This window comes from Mesoplodon bidens (genome assembly GCF_964165515.1).
Source record: "Mesoplodon bidens genome assembly, contig: HAP1_SCAFFOLD_326, whole genome shotgun sequence".
In the NCBI taxonomy this organism is placed as follows: Eukaryota; Metazoa; Chordata; class Mammalia; order Artiodactyla; family Ziphiidae; genus Mesoplodon; species Mesoplodon bidens.
Window position 1 is genome coordinate 261651 of NW_027671423.1, and position 16919 is coordinate 278569.

The following is a 16919-nucleotide window of genomic DNA, read 5'->3' on the forward strand; positions in this document are numbered from 1 at the left end:
TATGGTAATAGTAATACCTGTCTCTAGAGTTGTTATAATAATTAAGTTACTTAATCCATGCAGGGTACTTAGAACTGCTTGGCACATAGTCACTGCTCAGTCAGTCTGAACTAGTATTACATACAGACCTTCCGTCCCACAGCACAAAGCTAAAAGAAAACAAAGGAAAGTCGTGGGGCATCAACTTCTGTTTTGGGTTATTCTTGTCTATAAGCCTTATTCTTTTTAAGTGAGTGAAAAAGAAATTTTGAGAGAGAGGGCTTCAGAAAATAGCTGTGGGGATTTTACTCAGCAAATTCCAGGGCTTAAGGACAAGGAAGTGTGACATTTTAATGAGTTATAAACACCAGGTGGTGCTGTAAACAAGCTCAGTAACAGGCTCTTCACCTCCCCTCTGGCTGCCTCTGGGCTGCCACTGCCCTGTGCCCTCTTGAGCTGAAGAGACCCAGAAACCCAAGCCTCTTTTTCTCTTCTTCTTCTTTTTGAAACAATTCCAACACATAGGAAATGTGAAAATTCAAAGACAGTTACAAAAACTTGTGGTATAATTTAATTGTTTATAAGTTAACCCCTTTTAAAAATGAGTCCACAAATAACATGTTTATTTCAGGAAACAGTTTGTATAGAGCAGTGTACATTATGTTTTAAGAAATGGAAAATCACTACTAGGTGCAATCCATAATTAAACTCACAGATAACTGTTAAAAATTAACATTTTAAACACCCCAAATTATAATAACTTGATGAATAACTTCCTTTGGGAATCCAACCAAATTTGTACGTATGAGGCCCAAGTCAAATGGTCCCCTGCTTCCCCTTCACCAAGCTCTGGCTACACCTTTTGTGCAGAGAAAAGACTGGGCACATGACTTGGAATTCTGGTTGCTTGTCTGAACCTTCATTATAGGGGGGGGGGGTCAGAGTTTTCCTCATAGAGAAAACTGCTGGGTACTTTCCTAGCCTCTTATCCACCCACCTCTTCCAGGCCTGGCTTGTCACTCACTACCTTCTTGAGACTATCCATTTCCATACCTGCCCCAGAGCAGATGCCCTCCTAACACTTCCTCCCTCTTTGGTCCTCCTCTTGGGAATAGTATTTCCCAGACCAAAAGATAGCAGGAGGCCATGGGGAAAGAGAAGTAAGTTAATATTTATTGAACACCTACTATGGGCCAGGAACTGTCCTGGGTGCTTCATCTGCATCATCTCATAACAACCGTAAACCTAGTATCTGTCACCATTTTTTTCATGTGGGGGAAACATGCTTGGAGAAATTAGATATCTAAGGCTTCCAAAGATAAACAGCTAGTTAGCGGCCAATGCTGCATGTTTTTTCTGTCATCCCCATGAGATTGAGAAGGAGGTCAGGACTAGCGGCTCAGATGGAGATGAATCTGCAGGGGATTCTTTCAGTCTGTGGCCACGTCTGGTCCATTTTATTAAGCCCAGCAACTCTTAAGCATGAACTCTTCTCTCTGACTCCCTTCCCACGGCTTTACTTAGTTCAGGCCTTTGTTAGCCTCTTCCTGTGGTACAGTCCAGACTTTGGAACCTGCTAGCTTAGGCTTCAATGCCAGCTTTACCTTTTACTGGGTGTGTGACCTTTGTCAAGTTGCTTGCCTTTGTCTTACCTCAGTTTCCTTATTTGTAAGACGGAGATAATGACATCTTTCTTAGGAAGGAGAATTGTGAGGTTGAAATGAAACCACATAAGTACTTATAGATCTCATCAAATCCCGTTCTCTCCCTTTTGCTTGGACTGCCTACTGATTCATCCATGCTACAAATATGTACTGTGCACCCACCATGTGCCAGGAATTCTTTTGGGCACATAGGATAGACCTGCTTCCTGCACTCGGAGAATTAGAGTGCATGGGGGAGACAGAAAATAAACAACGAGAAGCTAGACAAAAATATAATTTCAGATGGTGCTAAATGCTGGAAGAAAATAGAGCAAGGTCAATGGATAGAGATCTTTGTCTGTCTTGTTTCCTCTGCACAGAATGCCCTGTCGCCACTGTGGAACTCTTACCTTTCAAGACCCCCTTCAAATGATCCCCCGCCCCCGTCTACGGCCATACCACCCTGAACGCGCCCGATCTCGTCTGATCTCGGAAGCTAAGCAGGGTCGGGCCCGGTTAGTACTTGGATGGGAGACCGCCTGGGAACACCGGGTGCCATAGGCATTTTGCCTCCCGCTGCGGCTCCGCCTTCTCCTTTAGTCGCCCGTGGCGGTGGCCGCCAGCTCCGCCCCCCCGACGGGCACCGCTGCAGGCCCCACCTCCTCCGGCCCCTCCCACCACAGCGCGCCAGAGGGGGCGCTCTATGCGGCCAGAAGGCGGCCCTGAAAGGCGGCCGCACCCCAGACGCTCCCGGGGTGGCTGACCCGGACCCAGACTCCGCCGCGGGCCCGGGTGCCGTCCGTGCGGCCCGCGAGCCCCTCGACCTGCACCTGGCCGCCCCCTCCGGCTCCCTGCCCCGGCGCCGCCACCTGTCCGCCGGTGTGGCTCTCCACAGCTCCCTCCGGATGAAGGCCCCCCTCCGCCGTTTCGCCATGGCCGGGGGCGGGAGTGGGAGCGGGGGCCGGGGCCGCTTCCCCGGGCCTGCTGGCCACCAGGGCGGGTGGTAGGTGTAGACGGCTGCAGGTGTAGACGGTTCGACAGAACCACTTTCTAGGCTCTTGTAGCCAAGTCATGGCCACCAGTCAGACTGCATCCTGGCTATCCTGCAGGGCACAGAGCTCAGTAAAGGTATCCACCCCTTCTACAGCAATGTCAGTCGGCTCACCGGCTTTGGCGAGGTAAGGACCCGGCTTCCATACCCTGCCCCACATGGATGTACAGCCCCGCCTGTTCCCTACAGATAAATACACACAAGATAAATGCAGCAGCCCTCATGCCCTCTCCCCATCCTGTCCCGGCAGAAGGTGGTGGCAGAAATGAACCGCCTGGGCATGATGGTGGACTTGGCCCATGTCTCGGATGCTGTGACACGGCGAGCCCTACAAGTGTCACAGGCACCTGTCATCTTCTCCCACTCAGCTGCCCGGGGTATGTGCAAGAACACTCGCAATGTTCCTGATGATATCCTGAAGCTTCTGGTGAGAGACTGCCCTGGCCCTCAAACCTAAAGCAAGACATTCAAACCAGGAGCCCTTGAACCTGAGCCTCTTCTCCCTCCATTTCCTCAAACGCCAGGTTAAATATCCTCTGCCCCCAAAACCCACGGTCCACAGCCCCTGAACTCTTCAGCCCTAGGTGGGGGTCTAGGTGGTAAGAGACTCCTCCAAACCCGGAAACCCAGGGCCAACACACCACCCAGACCAGGGCTGCGGCTCCTCCATTCACACAAACCCAGAGAGGACATGACTCTGACCTCAAAGCCAGGGCTGAACACCTTCCTCACAGGGGCCGAGAGAGTGAACAGGCAGCTGGTTGTGCTGGGGGCCAAGCTGACTGTCCACGGGTCCACCCCTGCAGAAGAAGAACGGTGGCATCCTGATGGTGCCCTTGTCCGAGTGGGTGCTGCAGTGCAACCCGTTAGCCAATGTGTCTACTGTGGCAGGCGAGCCTCAGCCTGGGCTCTCTGAAGACTCGGATTTGGAGCTGAAGCTGGGTCCAAATTTAGGGAGGACTTCAGAAGAGCCCCAGTGGTTTGACCCACCTATTGGCAATAGGTACAGCACCCAAAAACCCAAGAATGGACAGTACACAGCACCTTGGTGCCATGTGGAACTGGAGCCACAGAATCAAAACTGCGATACTGATGGGTATCAGGGAGGCTGTCAGACACTGCTTTATGTCAAACACATAAAGAAAATATCCACTATCAGAACCGTTGGTTGACTGACTTTTTTCACATCTTTCTGACAAAATTCGAGAAGTTGTGAGTACCTCAAGCGTCATTACACTTCTGTTCAAGATGGAATCTCTGGCTCACAATCATTGTTTAGCTTCTGTATATTGCAGTGTACATGAAGGTCTGTATTAGTCTGGTTGGGCTGTTATAGTGAAATACTATAGACTGAATGACTTAAACAGCAGAAATTTATTTTCTCACAGTTCTGGAGGGTGGAAGTCCAAGATTAAGGTATTGAATACCATAAGAATTGGTTTCTGGTGAGAACAATCTTCCTGGCGTGCTGACGGCTGTCTTCTTGCAGTGTCCTCACACGGCCTTTCCTCTACGAGCAGAGGGAGAGAGATCTCTGGAATCTATTCCCCTTCTTATAAGGACACCATCAGTCCCTGTCAGATTATTACCTCACCCTTATGACTTCAGTTAACTTCAGTTACCTCCCTAAAGGACCTATCTCCTATCTTCTACAGTCAAATTAGGAGGGGCTTCAACATATAATTTTTCGGGGGACACAATTCAGTCCATAACAACAACTTAAGATAGCTTTCTCTGATTTTCAGTCTTTCACTAATACCTCCCTCTTTGTCTACGAATTATTCAAGTTTCCTTAAATTTTTTTTGATTTTCTTACATTATCCCTTCCCTTTAAAGGCTCTCTTCACTTCTTAATTGGCATTTCTTGCAAATGAAGGCAACTTTCCTCACAATACATTGATTACTCTCCCCACTGTAACACAGCATCTTCTCCCATGACTTTCCTGAAATGGTTCCACTTTTGTTCATAAAAGTTTAGCCATCCAATCAGATGCTTTATTTTCAGTTCCCATAGCATTTTGCCTTTGGGAAACAACTGACTCTGTTAAATGGTGCTTCTTTGAAAACTACCTTCCTTTATGTTTTATAGCAATCTTATGATTTCTGTTGGCATACCACCTAGCTTCTTTCTCATCATTCTTTTTATTTTTATTTTTCAGTTGTTTCTCTCCTCACTCCTTAGCGTTAGATACTACAGACAGTTGGCCTTCTTCTCATCTCTTATATACTCTCTCTCTTACTCCAGCAGCTTTGTTTACCATTTAATATATTATCTGCCAGGCGCCTTCCATCTGTTACCAACATCTCTCCCTCTGTCTTTGTCATTTCAGCCTTCGCTATGCTCTCTGAGCTCTCACAGGCAGATCTATTGAACACAGGAATCTCAGTGGAAAATACGAGTACGTTATTTCTCTACTGAGTAAAGCCCTTACAGATCACATGGTCCTGATCCATCTTGCAGCCACGTCATCTGGACTATCTGACCTCCCATGTCACAATAGCAGAGGACCAGACAAGAGGGACACTGGCTCCTAATGACCTCAGCTCAGAAGTGATACACTTGATTCTGCTTCTTTGCCACTGGCCACAACGAATCAAAGGAAAACAGTTGAACTACAAAGGAGGATGAAAAATGTAGATAAGCACATAGGATATTTGATGAGTGCTATCTCGAGGTGACATCACCTCCCATCAAACTTTTATTTCACAGAGAAAACACAGACTATAAAGCAAAAACACCCCAAACTACCTTCTTCTCTTTACGTCCTAGAATAGCTTTTCGACATAGTTTATCAATACCTATTCTCACTTCCTCAGTATCTTCCATTCATTTTCCCACCTCATTGGGATTGTTAAGGTTTTCCTCTTTAGCGATTTTATTTTGGCCCCCTCCCATTAAAAAGCTGCCCCCCTCCCATTAAAAATTACTCTTGCTTGATGCCAAGTAATTCTCTAGTTACCTTTTCTCTCTTCCTAATTTCACAGTGCAGTTTATCAAAAATTGTATTTATTCTCACTGTCTGTATTTTCTTATCTTTATGTACCTCGTGACTCACACAATTTTGCTCTTTTCTTCTTACTTATCTGCACTGGAATTGCATTCACCAACATTTAATTTGTGATTAAATTGAGTGAATATTGTTTGGTCCTTCTGTCACCTTTCAGCAATATTTGATTTTGTTGATCAAACTTGTCATCTCAGAAAAATCTTTCACCTTAACAACAGTAGCATCTTAACCTGCTACTTCTTCCTCCTGCCTCTGGACATCCTTATCTCTTTCACTGGGCACTCTCACTTTGCCCTCTGCCAAGAGATGTGTATTTCTCAGAAGCTCTCTTCTGCCCTTGATAGATGGTCTCATCTACTCTTGTGATTCCAGCCACCATATATATCACAGATCTTGACCTAAAACGTACATCTCTCTCTCCTGAGTCTCTTACAAACTTAACTAATTGCCAACTGAACAACTCTGCCCAAATATAACACGGACACTTAAAATTAATTATGTGATGTTACTGAACGATTAATTTTACCTTCAGTACTTACTTCCGCTATTCATCTCTCTACATCATTTAGACCACCACTATTTGTACACTTGTCCAAGTTGGATACTGGGGGAACACTGAAGACTCTGGACTCTGACAACCCTCAGAATGGGAGAAAATAGTTGCAAACGAAGCAACTGACAAGGGATTCATCTCCAAAAAATATAAACATAAATAAATTTGTAAACTAGATAAGCAACTCATGCAGATCAATATCAAAAAAAACAACCCACTGAAACAATGGACAGAAGACCTAAATAGACATTTCTCCAAAGATGGCCAACAAACACATGAAAAGATGCTCAACAGCACGAATTATGAGAGAAATGCAAATCAACACTACAAGGAGGTATCACCTCACACCGGTCAGAATGGCCATCATCAAAAAATCTACAAACAATAAATGCTGGAGAGGATGTGGAGAAAACGGAACGCTCCTATACTGTTAGTGGGAGTGTAAATTGGTACAGCCACTAGGGAGAGCAGTATGGAGGTTCCTTAAAAAAAAACTACAAATAGAACTACCATATGACCCAGCAATCCCACTACTGGGCCTATACCCTGAGAAAACCGTAATTCTAAAGGAGTCATGTACCAAAATGTTCATTGCAGCTCTATTTACAATAGCCAGGAGATGGAAACAACCTCAGTGTCCATCGTCGGATGAATGGATAAAGAAGATGTGGCACAGATACACAGTGGAATATTACTCAGCCATAAAAAGAAACGAAATTGAGCTATTTGTAATGAGGTGGATGGACCTAGAGTCCGTCACACAGAGTGAAGGATGTCAGAAAGAGAAAGACAAATACCGTATGCTAACACACATATATATATATATATGGAATTTAAGAAAAAAATGTCATGAAGAACCTAGGGGTAAGACAGGAATAAAGACACAGACCTACTAGAGAATGGACTTGAGGATATGGGGAGGGCGAAGGGTAAGCCATGACAAAGTGAGAGAGTGGCATGGACATATACACACTACCAAACGTAAAATAGATAGCTAGTGGGAAGCAGCCGCATAGCACAGAGAGATCAGCTCGGTGCTTTGTGACCACCTAGAGGGGTGGGATAGGGAGGGTGGGAGGGAGGGAGACGCAAGAGGGAAGAGTTATGGGAACTTATGTATAACTGATTCACTTTGGTATAAAGCAGAAACTAACACACCATTATAAAGCCATTATACTCCAATAAAGATGTTAAAAAAAGAACACATGTTTTTTGTTTTGTTTTGTTTTTTGTTTCTTTGTTTTTTTACCGTTTAGTTTAAATTTTAGTTCCTGCCCCCAAACATCCATTAAGCCCCCAGAAGAAGGAAAAGGGGATGTGACTAGCAATAGAGAGAAACTTTCTTCCCAACAATGGCCATGGCAAGCTTAGGCACTTTTGGTGAAATCTCTCTGGGAAGTACTGGCAGAGGAATAAAAGGCAAACTGACACAGAAGTATTGCCTGGTGTGCATTTCCAGGCTCTGCCTTCTTTCTCATGTCTTAGCGGCAGGTGGAGGAAGAGGAGAAAAGGTTAAACTTTTGTATCAACCGGCAGAATAAGCTTATAACATCCTCTCACTATCTCTGCATAGGTTCTAGTCTCTGCAGCACTACATAAGCTTTGCCCAAAGTAATGAACAGTTGAAAGTCAAATGTAATACTTCACCAAACAACTTAAAAATGCTTGCACACTGGAAAGGATTCAGTTGCAGAGAACACAAATGGACCCAGAGCAACTTTTGCCAAAAGAGAATATTGTGCTAAATGTACAGCCATAGCTCTTTTCCATATGAAGAAACAGTCAGAAAGATAAAAGAACTGGGTCAAAATCACACAAGCAAGTAGGACAGAATCTGGTCTGCCTGTCGTAAGGGTTGTGTTTTTTAACCACCAGGCTAGCTTTTCCCAAACCTGATTCATGCATAGAATAACTATACACCTCTGTTTGCCTTGAATATTCCGTTTATACGTATGCCTGCTGCAGTTTTTAATATTGCCCACTTTGACTCCCCAAAGCAACCGAGAACACACAATAATTTGGTCACTCTATCCATGGAGCACTGTGGTGGGACTGCCCAGGAAGCTTAAAAGTGCAGCCTCCAGAGCCCTACTCCAGATCTAGATAAGTTTTCTTAGGGTTGGCTCAAGAATCCAGGTACAAGTCTTTTTCAGTGCTTTTGTAAGTCTCTCGCTCTCGTAAATTAATAAAACCATTTATTCCGCCTTCCCCAGATGCCCAGCCAGGTCCTGTTAAGGTAGGAGTCCCCCCGCCACATCACAGGGATGCTCCCAGTCAAGTGATCTCTGGAGCCGTGGAGAATCTGAATGGTCTCATGCTGGCCCACCTGCCATGACAAACCTCCTCCAGAGCATGCCCCTTCACAGCTTACATTCTACCACTCCCAAAGGCAGTCCGCTCCAATGAGGCCTGACTTCGTCTGTCCTAACGTGTACCCGCTGATTCAAGCAGTTTAGGAAGAGAAGGTGCTGTGCTTCTCAACCACGGTGGCCCAACCTCTGAAATGGTAGTCGAAGCAGTCTCTACCTCCTGGGAACAATGCCTCTGCAACAGTCCCATTAAACGAATGTCCCATCTTTGCTTTTTCAGGGTCGGCAACAGGGAGTCCCCTCCTAAAGAAGGTTCTCTCTCATTGCCACACTATCAGAGGCTGCCCCAAATGTGCTTGCTTCCTGTGGGCCTGATCAGGCTAAGGGCAGAGTTGTCTCCTTCCTTCTCTGAGGTGGACCAAATCGTCTTAGTAACACCTCTTCACACTGTTGACCATGTTTCTCACGGGGGCTGCTGCTGAGTCTTTATCTCATTCTTTCATGGTGGAGAGAGAGAGGATTCTAATGACTTTTACTTCTAGGGGGGAGGGGCCTGTAGTAATTATGTTGTCATTTTGTATTATGTCCTTTTGTCATGAATTTGTTTTCAATTTCATGTTCAAATGGGCCCACCATTCCCACTCTGTGAGGTCATTCAGCACCCGCATTTTGCACCTTTAACATCTCTCTCAGTATCACTTGGAAATGTTTGAAATGGCAGGAGCTTGTCCTCACATTCCTATCAGCTGTAAACCTGGAGCCCCGACATGAACCTAACCATTGAGCAGAACACCTCTCCACTACCTGTGTACCACTGCGAAGGCCCCTTAACCTCTTGGTTTTTTTAAGTCCTCAGTTGTAAAAATTTCAGGGTGCTAGGAATTTATATTGGGGGCAGGACAAGGTCGAGAAGAGTGTGTCTTTGCTTTTATTCTTCCAAACTGGAATGTCTTCCCTCTCTTCCCCATGGGTCCAAATCTCACTTGTCCTTCAGGCCCACTGCAAAGGAGCCTTCCCTGATTCCCCAGTCCACACAAATCTCTGCCTCTTAGGGTAAGCGCCATACAACCTAGCTGTCTCTTACGTTAATCTTGCCTCTCAAGCCAATCACAGAATGTGGGTCTCTCTTGCCCTCCTGTGGCCCCTGGGGCTGTGCCAGACCACCAGCACGCCCCACCTGGGGTGTCTACTAGACTAGGGCATTGGTGGGGAGGCCCAGCTGTGAGGGGCCAGGCAGAGTACCTCTGCCTCTACCCTGTTCTCCTCCAAAAAACTGCCCCTCCTCCTGAAGCCTGCCCCTCAAGTCACAGGTTCCATATATGACCTCACTGGGTAGTGATGCCCTCGCAGGCCTTCTCACAGATTCCGTGGTAACAGATTCCATGGTAACTGACAACCGAGCAGCTTCGTACCTGGTGGAGAACTGGTGGGAAGTTTCTCTGACGGTCAGAGCCCAGGTCTGACGTCATAGGCTACAGATACTCAACCCTGTGCTCTGTTCCCTGGGTGGGCAGTGCAGCAGGTACACCCGGACCGGCCACCTCCACAGGAGGTGTGGGATACAATCCACCTCACCTGGCTGGCACATGTTTTTGTGGGGCCTGCCAACCATGTACAACTGAGCACACTCCCACATGTAAGTAATACCAGTGACCTGGGACACCTTCAGGGACCCACAGGGCTCACTGCTGAGGACAAGTGAAAGGTCATCCCTGGACAAGTGTGCAGGACGGTTCTAAGCTTTATAATGTAGCCTTCCCCTTTGGGCTACAGGATGCTTCCGTTCAGACCCTCTCCTGAGTGGCCTCTTAGCAAAAGACAAGTGCATTTTTGTTGGCAGACGGTAAATGGAGCAGTTTGAGGAAGAGGGGCCACAATCAGAAGCACACCTTCAAACCCAGGCACCTCTGTGGTGTCATGCAGACATCTCTAGCGGTCCCCTCAGACACATCCCGTACTGAGTTGCTGAGTACTCGGGGACAGGGTGGTGCCATATTGATGGGAAGACCGGAAGAATGAAGGGGGGGGTGGTGAAGTGCTAATGAGACTGGAGGGCTGAGGAGATGGTGTCCCAGGAGGCTGCGTTGATGTGAGCCTAGACTTGGTACCCAGACCCCGGTTCTGAGTCTCCTGATCACTCTGCCTCAGTATTTAGCCTTGTTCTCATCTAGATAAAAGTACCAGAGGGCTAGAGTTCAGTGTGGTTGAAACAGGCAGTATAACTGGGGCCCAAGAGGGGTTGCCAAGGTGAGAGGGGTTCTTAACAGATTTGTATTAGATTATTTCTTTCCAAAACTTGAAAGACATTTCCATTAAAGCCTCAGAAGTGACAGACGGCAAGAAATGTTTTCTCTGTTGTGGAAGGCAGAGATGGAGAGCATCATGAGTGCAATTTCTTTCGGGCTCTACTGTTTTCCCTTGAAACGGTGAAGAGACTTCCTCATCTGCTGCAGCCGTAGGCTCTAGGGATTGCTTTTGCAGCCAGTGTCCCTTCTCTAGGGACTCATAGAGGTGATGGGCCAAGGCTGTGTTTTGGATGTCAAGTAGATTAAAGGTCTTCAGCCAGAAACTGGGAGAGACATGAGAGGGGGAAACTGTGGCAGGAGACTGTGCACAGCACAAGTGACTGATCAGTTCTGATTTTCTTTGCAGCAGCAGTGGCTCCCGTTTCTCCTCCCACACCCGGGCACTACCATGTCCTCTACTGAGGGTGTGGAGAAACGCAGTTGGGCTGGCATGGGGAGACATACTGCCTGGTTGGTGGCTACCAGGCCTACGGGGATGTCCCTTTGGCCCCACCAGCAAAGGTGGAAGCAGTGAAGCCAGTCCCCAGACGTGTTCCCAAACGAAAGCACTCTTCAGAAAGTTCGGACGAAGAGCTGGGCTGCTCCAGACCCAAAAACCGGCGATTGGAGCATGGTGGACCTGCTCCCTGAAGCAAGAACAGGATGGAGAGTCAAGCAGCATGCACCCTGCCCCGAGGTTCACATGCTCCTTTACTGCCAGCCCTTTCTGTCCCCACTGGGGTCCCTTACTGCTCAATAAAATGTTTGTGTGTTACAGATTTCTAGGGTCGCCAGTGCTCAGACTTAGGTCACTACCCCTGTGCTAGGCACTCCTGCCACCTGGGAAAGGTTCCAAAGGTGGAACAGCTCCAGGGGGTGCCAGGGATCAGAGCAAAAACTTGAGAGGCTGGGGATGAAGGAGTTTGGGCACAGTCCCTAAAGCATCTCTGTGGTTGAGCTTCTGTGAGAAGGCACATCCCCAGAGACAGAGAGAGAGAGAGAGAGAGAGAGAGGGAGAGAGAGAGAGAGAGAGTGTGTGTGTTGAGGAGAAGGGGTCTCTAGAGGAGGCAGCTAGGGGGAGGGCCTGAGGCTGGAAATGGGGAATGGCGTGTGGCCTCTGAGTAAGCACAGGCACTTAAGCCCTTGAGCTTTCTGGGAAAGCTAGAGCCACAAGGGCCACGAGATAAGGCAAGTGTAGCAGCAGAACCCAGGTGCCAGGTCTTTCCTCAGAACCTATACTTCTCCACGAGGCCGGGCCTTCCACGCTGAGGTAGGAGGGATCCTGGCCATAAGGTCAGCCAGCAGCTCTGGGAGGAAGGTTGCTGCGGTGGGGGCTCTGCTGCCATGGAAATCACTTCATTTCCTTCCAGTCAAATAGCCTGCTGACTGGGTTCCTGCTCTGTTGAGTAAAAGGGTCGCTGACTCTCCCCAGAAGGTCGTTCAGTTCACATCCCCAAAGTCCCTCTATTCAGGCCCTGGGGAGGTGTAGCGGCTCCTGAGGGCGCTCTTTCCTGAGGCTGGCTGACAGAAGTGGGGGAGGTTCCTGATAGTTCCCAGGTGCTGGTTGAAGTCCCCAGAGAATGGTCATGCAGGTTGGGGAGTCAAGTAGGTGGAGAGAGAAGGTCGGGGGCAGAGGGCCCCTTCCTGAATCCACAGCTCACATGGTTACCCCCCCATTTCCAGAAACTCTCTCTTTCCCCACACAAGCCCTCATGGCCCAGTCCCGGGAAACCGGGAGCGCAGAGCACCTGTGGCCACAGAGACACTGGCACGCAGCCCTCAGGGTGGGCGGGGCCGGCTGCAGGCAGATGGGGACAAGGTGTGCTCCCGGGAGGCCTCGGGCTGAAGGTGGCCCTCTGAGAGAAGCACCCCAGCTTGGACAGGAAGGTTACAGGCCGGGGAGGGCAACCTAGGGCGCCCCCTCGGAGCAGTGAGAGTGGGAAGAGGGGCAGGGGTGGAGGGAACCCGCGATGGGAGGTGAGTGGGCTCTCCGCAGAGGCCACTTAGCCTCTTAGTGGCCACTTAGCTTAGCCCGCAGGAGCTGCCTGTGAGCAGGGGGCGGGAGGGCACTGCCGCCCTGTGGCTGCTGGGCTTCCCGGATCGCGGCTCTCTGCGCACGGGTTGCAGGGTCCTGTGACTCTGTATCCCCTCCCTCAAACCGCCCCCCTCGCGAGGCCGCGCCGCTGGGTGCCCTGTGTCGACAGGCAGAACCCCACTGCCCGCCCCCTCAGACCCGCCTCTGCCCGCCTCGATGGTCCCCGCGCACTCAGCCAGCGGCCTCTGCTGTGTCTGCTGCTCCTGCTGGGTCTGCTGCTGCGGCCGGTTACCGGTGAAGACCACGCCGGGCACCTCCAGCACCCCAAGTCCGCGGGAGCGCACGCGGGCCCTGATGCGGGACTTCCCGCTTGTGGACGGGTGGCTGCAGTGTGTGCAGGCTGCTGGGGGCCGCTGGGTGCCTAGCCTGGCCCCGGGGAGGGCAGGAGGTCCGGAGCATGCAGAGCTAGTGGGGAGGCTCCCTCACACCACCCCTGGATGTCCTCTCCATCATCTATGGATGCCCTTCCCCTTCTCTGTCATCCCCTCCCTGGTGGGAACCCCTCAGCCCAGGCCTCAGCTGCTCCTAGTATGGTCTGTGTGACAGTGGGAGGTGGGGGACCCACAGGCTGGCCCAGGCCAGGCAATGTGTCCTGCCTGATCCCAAGACCTAAGGAGCCCACCTATTTGCCTTGACCTCCCTCCAGCCACAACGACATGCCCCTGGTCCTGAGGCAGTTTTACCACCACGGGCTACAGGATGTTAATCTGTGCAATTTCAGCCATGGCCAGACCAGCTTGGACAGGCTGAAAAAATGATCTCGTGGGTGCCCATGTACCAAAGGGACACACAAGGTGCCACCATGGCTGCTGGGGAATGTGGGGCAGTTTGGGGGCCTCAGAGACCACAGGTTAGTCACATTGGAACTAAGTTACCATAGTGACCTAGAAAGTGCCATGCCATGGATGCTGGGGGAACAGGGGTCACAGTGAGCCAACCTGACGGGCATCCAAGTACCACAGAAAAAGCAACGCATTACATGTGACTTCTGGGCACAGTGAGTGTTGTGCCAGCTGAGGAGGCTATGAGAAGCCCAAGGAGCTCCAAAGCCCAAACTAAGCCCTTGCCTTCCCTCACTTCTGGTGAGCCTACGTCCCATGCCGGACCCACGAACGCGATGCTGTGCGCCTCACCCTGGAGCAAGTTCACCTCATCTGCCTCATGTGTGCCTCCTATTCTGAGCTGGAGCTTGTGACCTCAGTTAAAGGCAGACGGGGGACTTCCCTGGTAGTCCAGAGGTGAAGACTCCACGCTTCCACTGCAGGGGCCTCGGGTTTGATCCCCGGTGGGGGAACTAAGAGCCCTCATGCTGCGCGGCACGGCCAAAAAAACAAACAAAAAATGGTAAAGAGACTGGTGGTGGTAGGTGTTAGGGACTTCAGTTAGCTACCCCTGCCTCTGAAAATGATCATCTGACCTACCTGCCCCCAGCTCTCAACAACACCCGGAAGTTGGCTAGCCTCATTGGTGTGGAGGGCGGCCACTCACTGGACAGGAGCCTCTCCATCTTGCGTACCTTCTATGCGCTGGGTGTGCACTACGTGACACTCACCCACACCTGCAACACGCCCTGGTGAGCACAGTGCAGGTGGTAAGGGCCCAGTGAGGCAGGGGTCTGCCCAAGATCACGCTGGGCCCAAAGCAAGTTTACCCCTGGGATCCAGCCCTGAACCTGGGGTCGGGAGGGGAATGGAGGTTTGCAGAACAAGACTGAATCCCCAGAAGGGCCCTCCTACTGCCAGGCACAGTCCAGTCTGGGTCCCTCCTCTTGCACCAGGGAGCTGCAGGTGTAGACGGTTCGACAGAACCTCTTTCTACGCTCTTGTAGCCAAGTCATGGCCACCAGTTAGACTGCCTCCTGGCCATCCTGCAGGGCACAGAGCTCAGCAAAGGGTATCCACCCCTTCTACAGCAATGTCAGTCGGCTCACCGGCTTTGGCGAGGTAAGGACCCGGCTTCCATACCCTGCCCCACATGGATGTACAGCCCCGCCTGTTCCCTACAGATAAATACACACAAGATAAATGCAGCCCTCATGCCCTCTCCCCATCCTGTCCCGGCAGAAGGTGGTGGCAGAAATGAACCGCCTGGGCATGATGGTGGACTTGGCCCATGTCTCGGATGCTGTGACACGGCGAGCCCTACAAGTGTCACAGGCACCGGTCATCTTCTCCCACTCAGCTGCCCGGGGTATGTGCAAGAACACTCGCAATGTTCCTGATGATATCCTGCAGCTTCTGGTGAGAGACTGCCCTGGCCCTCAAACCTAAAGCAAGAGATTCAAACCAGGAGCCCTTGAACCTGAGCCTCTTCTCCCTCCATTTCCTCAAACGCCAGGTTAAATATCTTCTGCCCCCAAAACCCACGGTCCACAGCCCCTGAACTCTTCAGCCCTAGGTGGGGGTCTAGGTGGTAAGATACTCCTCCAAACCCGGAAACCCAGGGCCAACACACCACCCAGACCAGGGCTGCGGCTCCTCCATTCACACAAACCCAGAGAGGACATGACTCTGACCTCAAAGCCAGGGCTGAACACCTTCCTCACAGGGGCCGAGAGAGTGAACAGGCAGCTGGTTGTGCTGGGGGCCAAGCTGACTGTCCACGGGTCCACCCCTGCAGAAGAAGAACGGTGGCATCCTGATGGTGCCCTTGTCCGAGTGGGTGCTGCAGTGCAACCCATTAGCCAATGTGTCTACTGTGGCAGGCGAGCCTCAGCCTGGGCTCTCTGAAGACTCGGATTTGGAGCTGAAGCTGGGTCCAAATTTAGGGAGGACTTCAGAAGAGCCCCAGTGGTTTGACCCACCTATTGGCAATAGGTACAGCACCCAAAAACCCAAGAATGGACAGTACACAGCACCTTGGTGCCATGTGGAACTGGAGCCACAGAATCAAAACTGCGATACTGATGGGTATCAGGGAGGCTGTCAGACACTGCTTTATGTCAAACACATAAAGAAAATATCCACTATCAGAACCGTTGGTTGACTGACTTTTTTCACATCTTTCTGACAAAATTCGAGAAGTTGTGAGTACCACAAGCGTCATTACACTTCTGTTCAAGATGGAATCTCAGGCTCACAATCATTGTTTAGCTTCTGTATATTGCAGTGTACATGAAGGTCTGTATTAGTCTGGTTGGGCTGTTATAGTGAAATACTATAGACTGAATGACTTAAACAGCAGAAATTTATTTTCTCACAGTTCTGGAGGGTGGAAGTCCAAGATTAAGGTATTGAATACCATAAGAATTGGTTTCTGGTGAGAACAATCTTCCTGGCGTGCTGACGGCTGTCTTCTTGCAGTGTCCTCACACGGCCTTTCCTCTACGAGCAGAGGGAGAGAGATCTCTGGAATCTATTCCCCTTCTTATAAGGACACCATCAGTCCCTGTCAGATTATTACCTCACCCTTATGACTTCAGTTAACTTCAGTTACCTCCCTAAAGGACCTATCTCCTATCTTCTACAGTCAAATTAGGAGGGGCTTCAACATATAATTTTTCGGGGGACACAATTCAGTCCATAACAACAACTTAAGATAGCTTTCTCTGATTTTCAGTCTTTCACTAATACCTCCCTCTTTGTCTACGAATTATTCAAGTTTCCTTATTTTTTTTTAAATTTTCTTACATTATCCCTTCCCTTTAAATGCTCTCTTCACTTCTTAATTGGCATTTCTTGCAAATGAAGGCAACTTTCCTCACAATACATTGATTACTCTCCCCACTGTAACACAGCATCTTCTCCCATGACTTTCCTGAAATGGTTCCACTTTTGTTCATAGAAGTTTAGCCATCCAATCAGATGCTTTATTTTCAGTTCCCATAGCATTTTGCCTTTGGGAAACAACTGAGTCCGTTAAATGGTGCTTCTTTGAAAACTACCTTCCTTTATGTTTTATAGCCATCTTATGATTTCTGTTGGCATACCACCTAGCTTCTTTCTCATCATTCTTTTTATTTTTATTTTTCAGTTGTTTCTCTCCTCACTCCTTAGC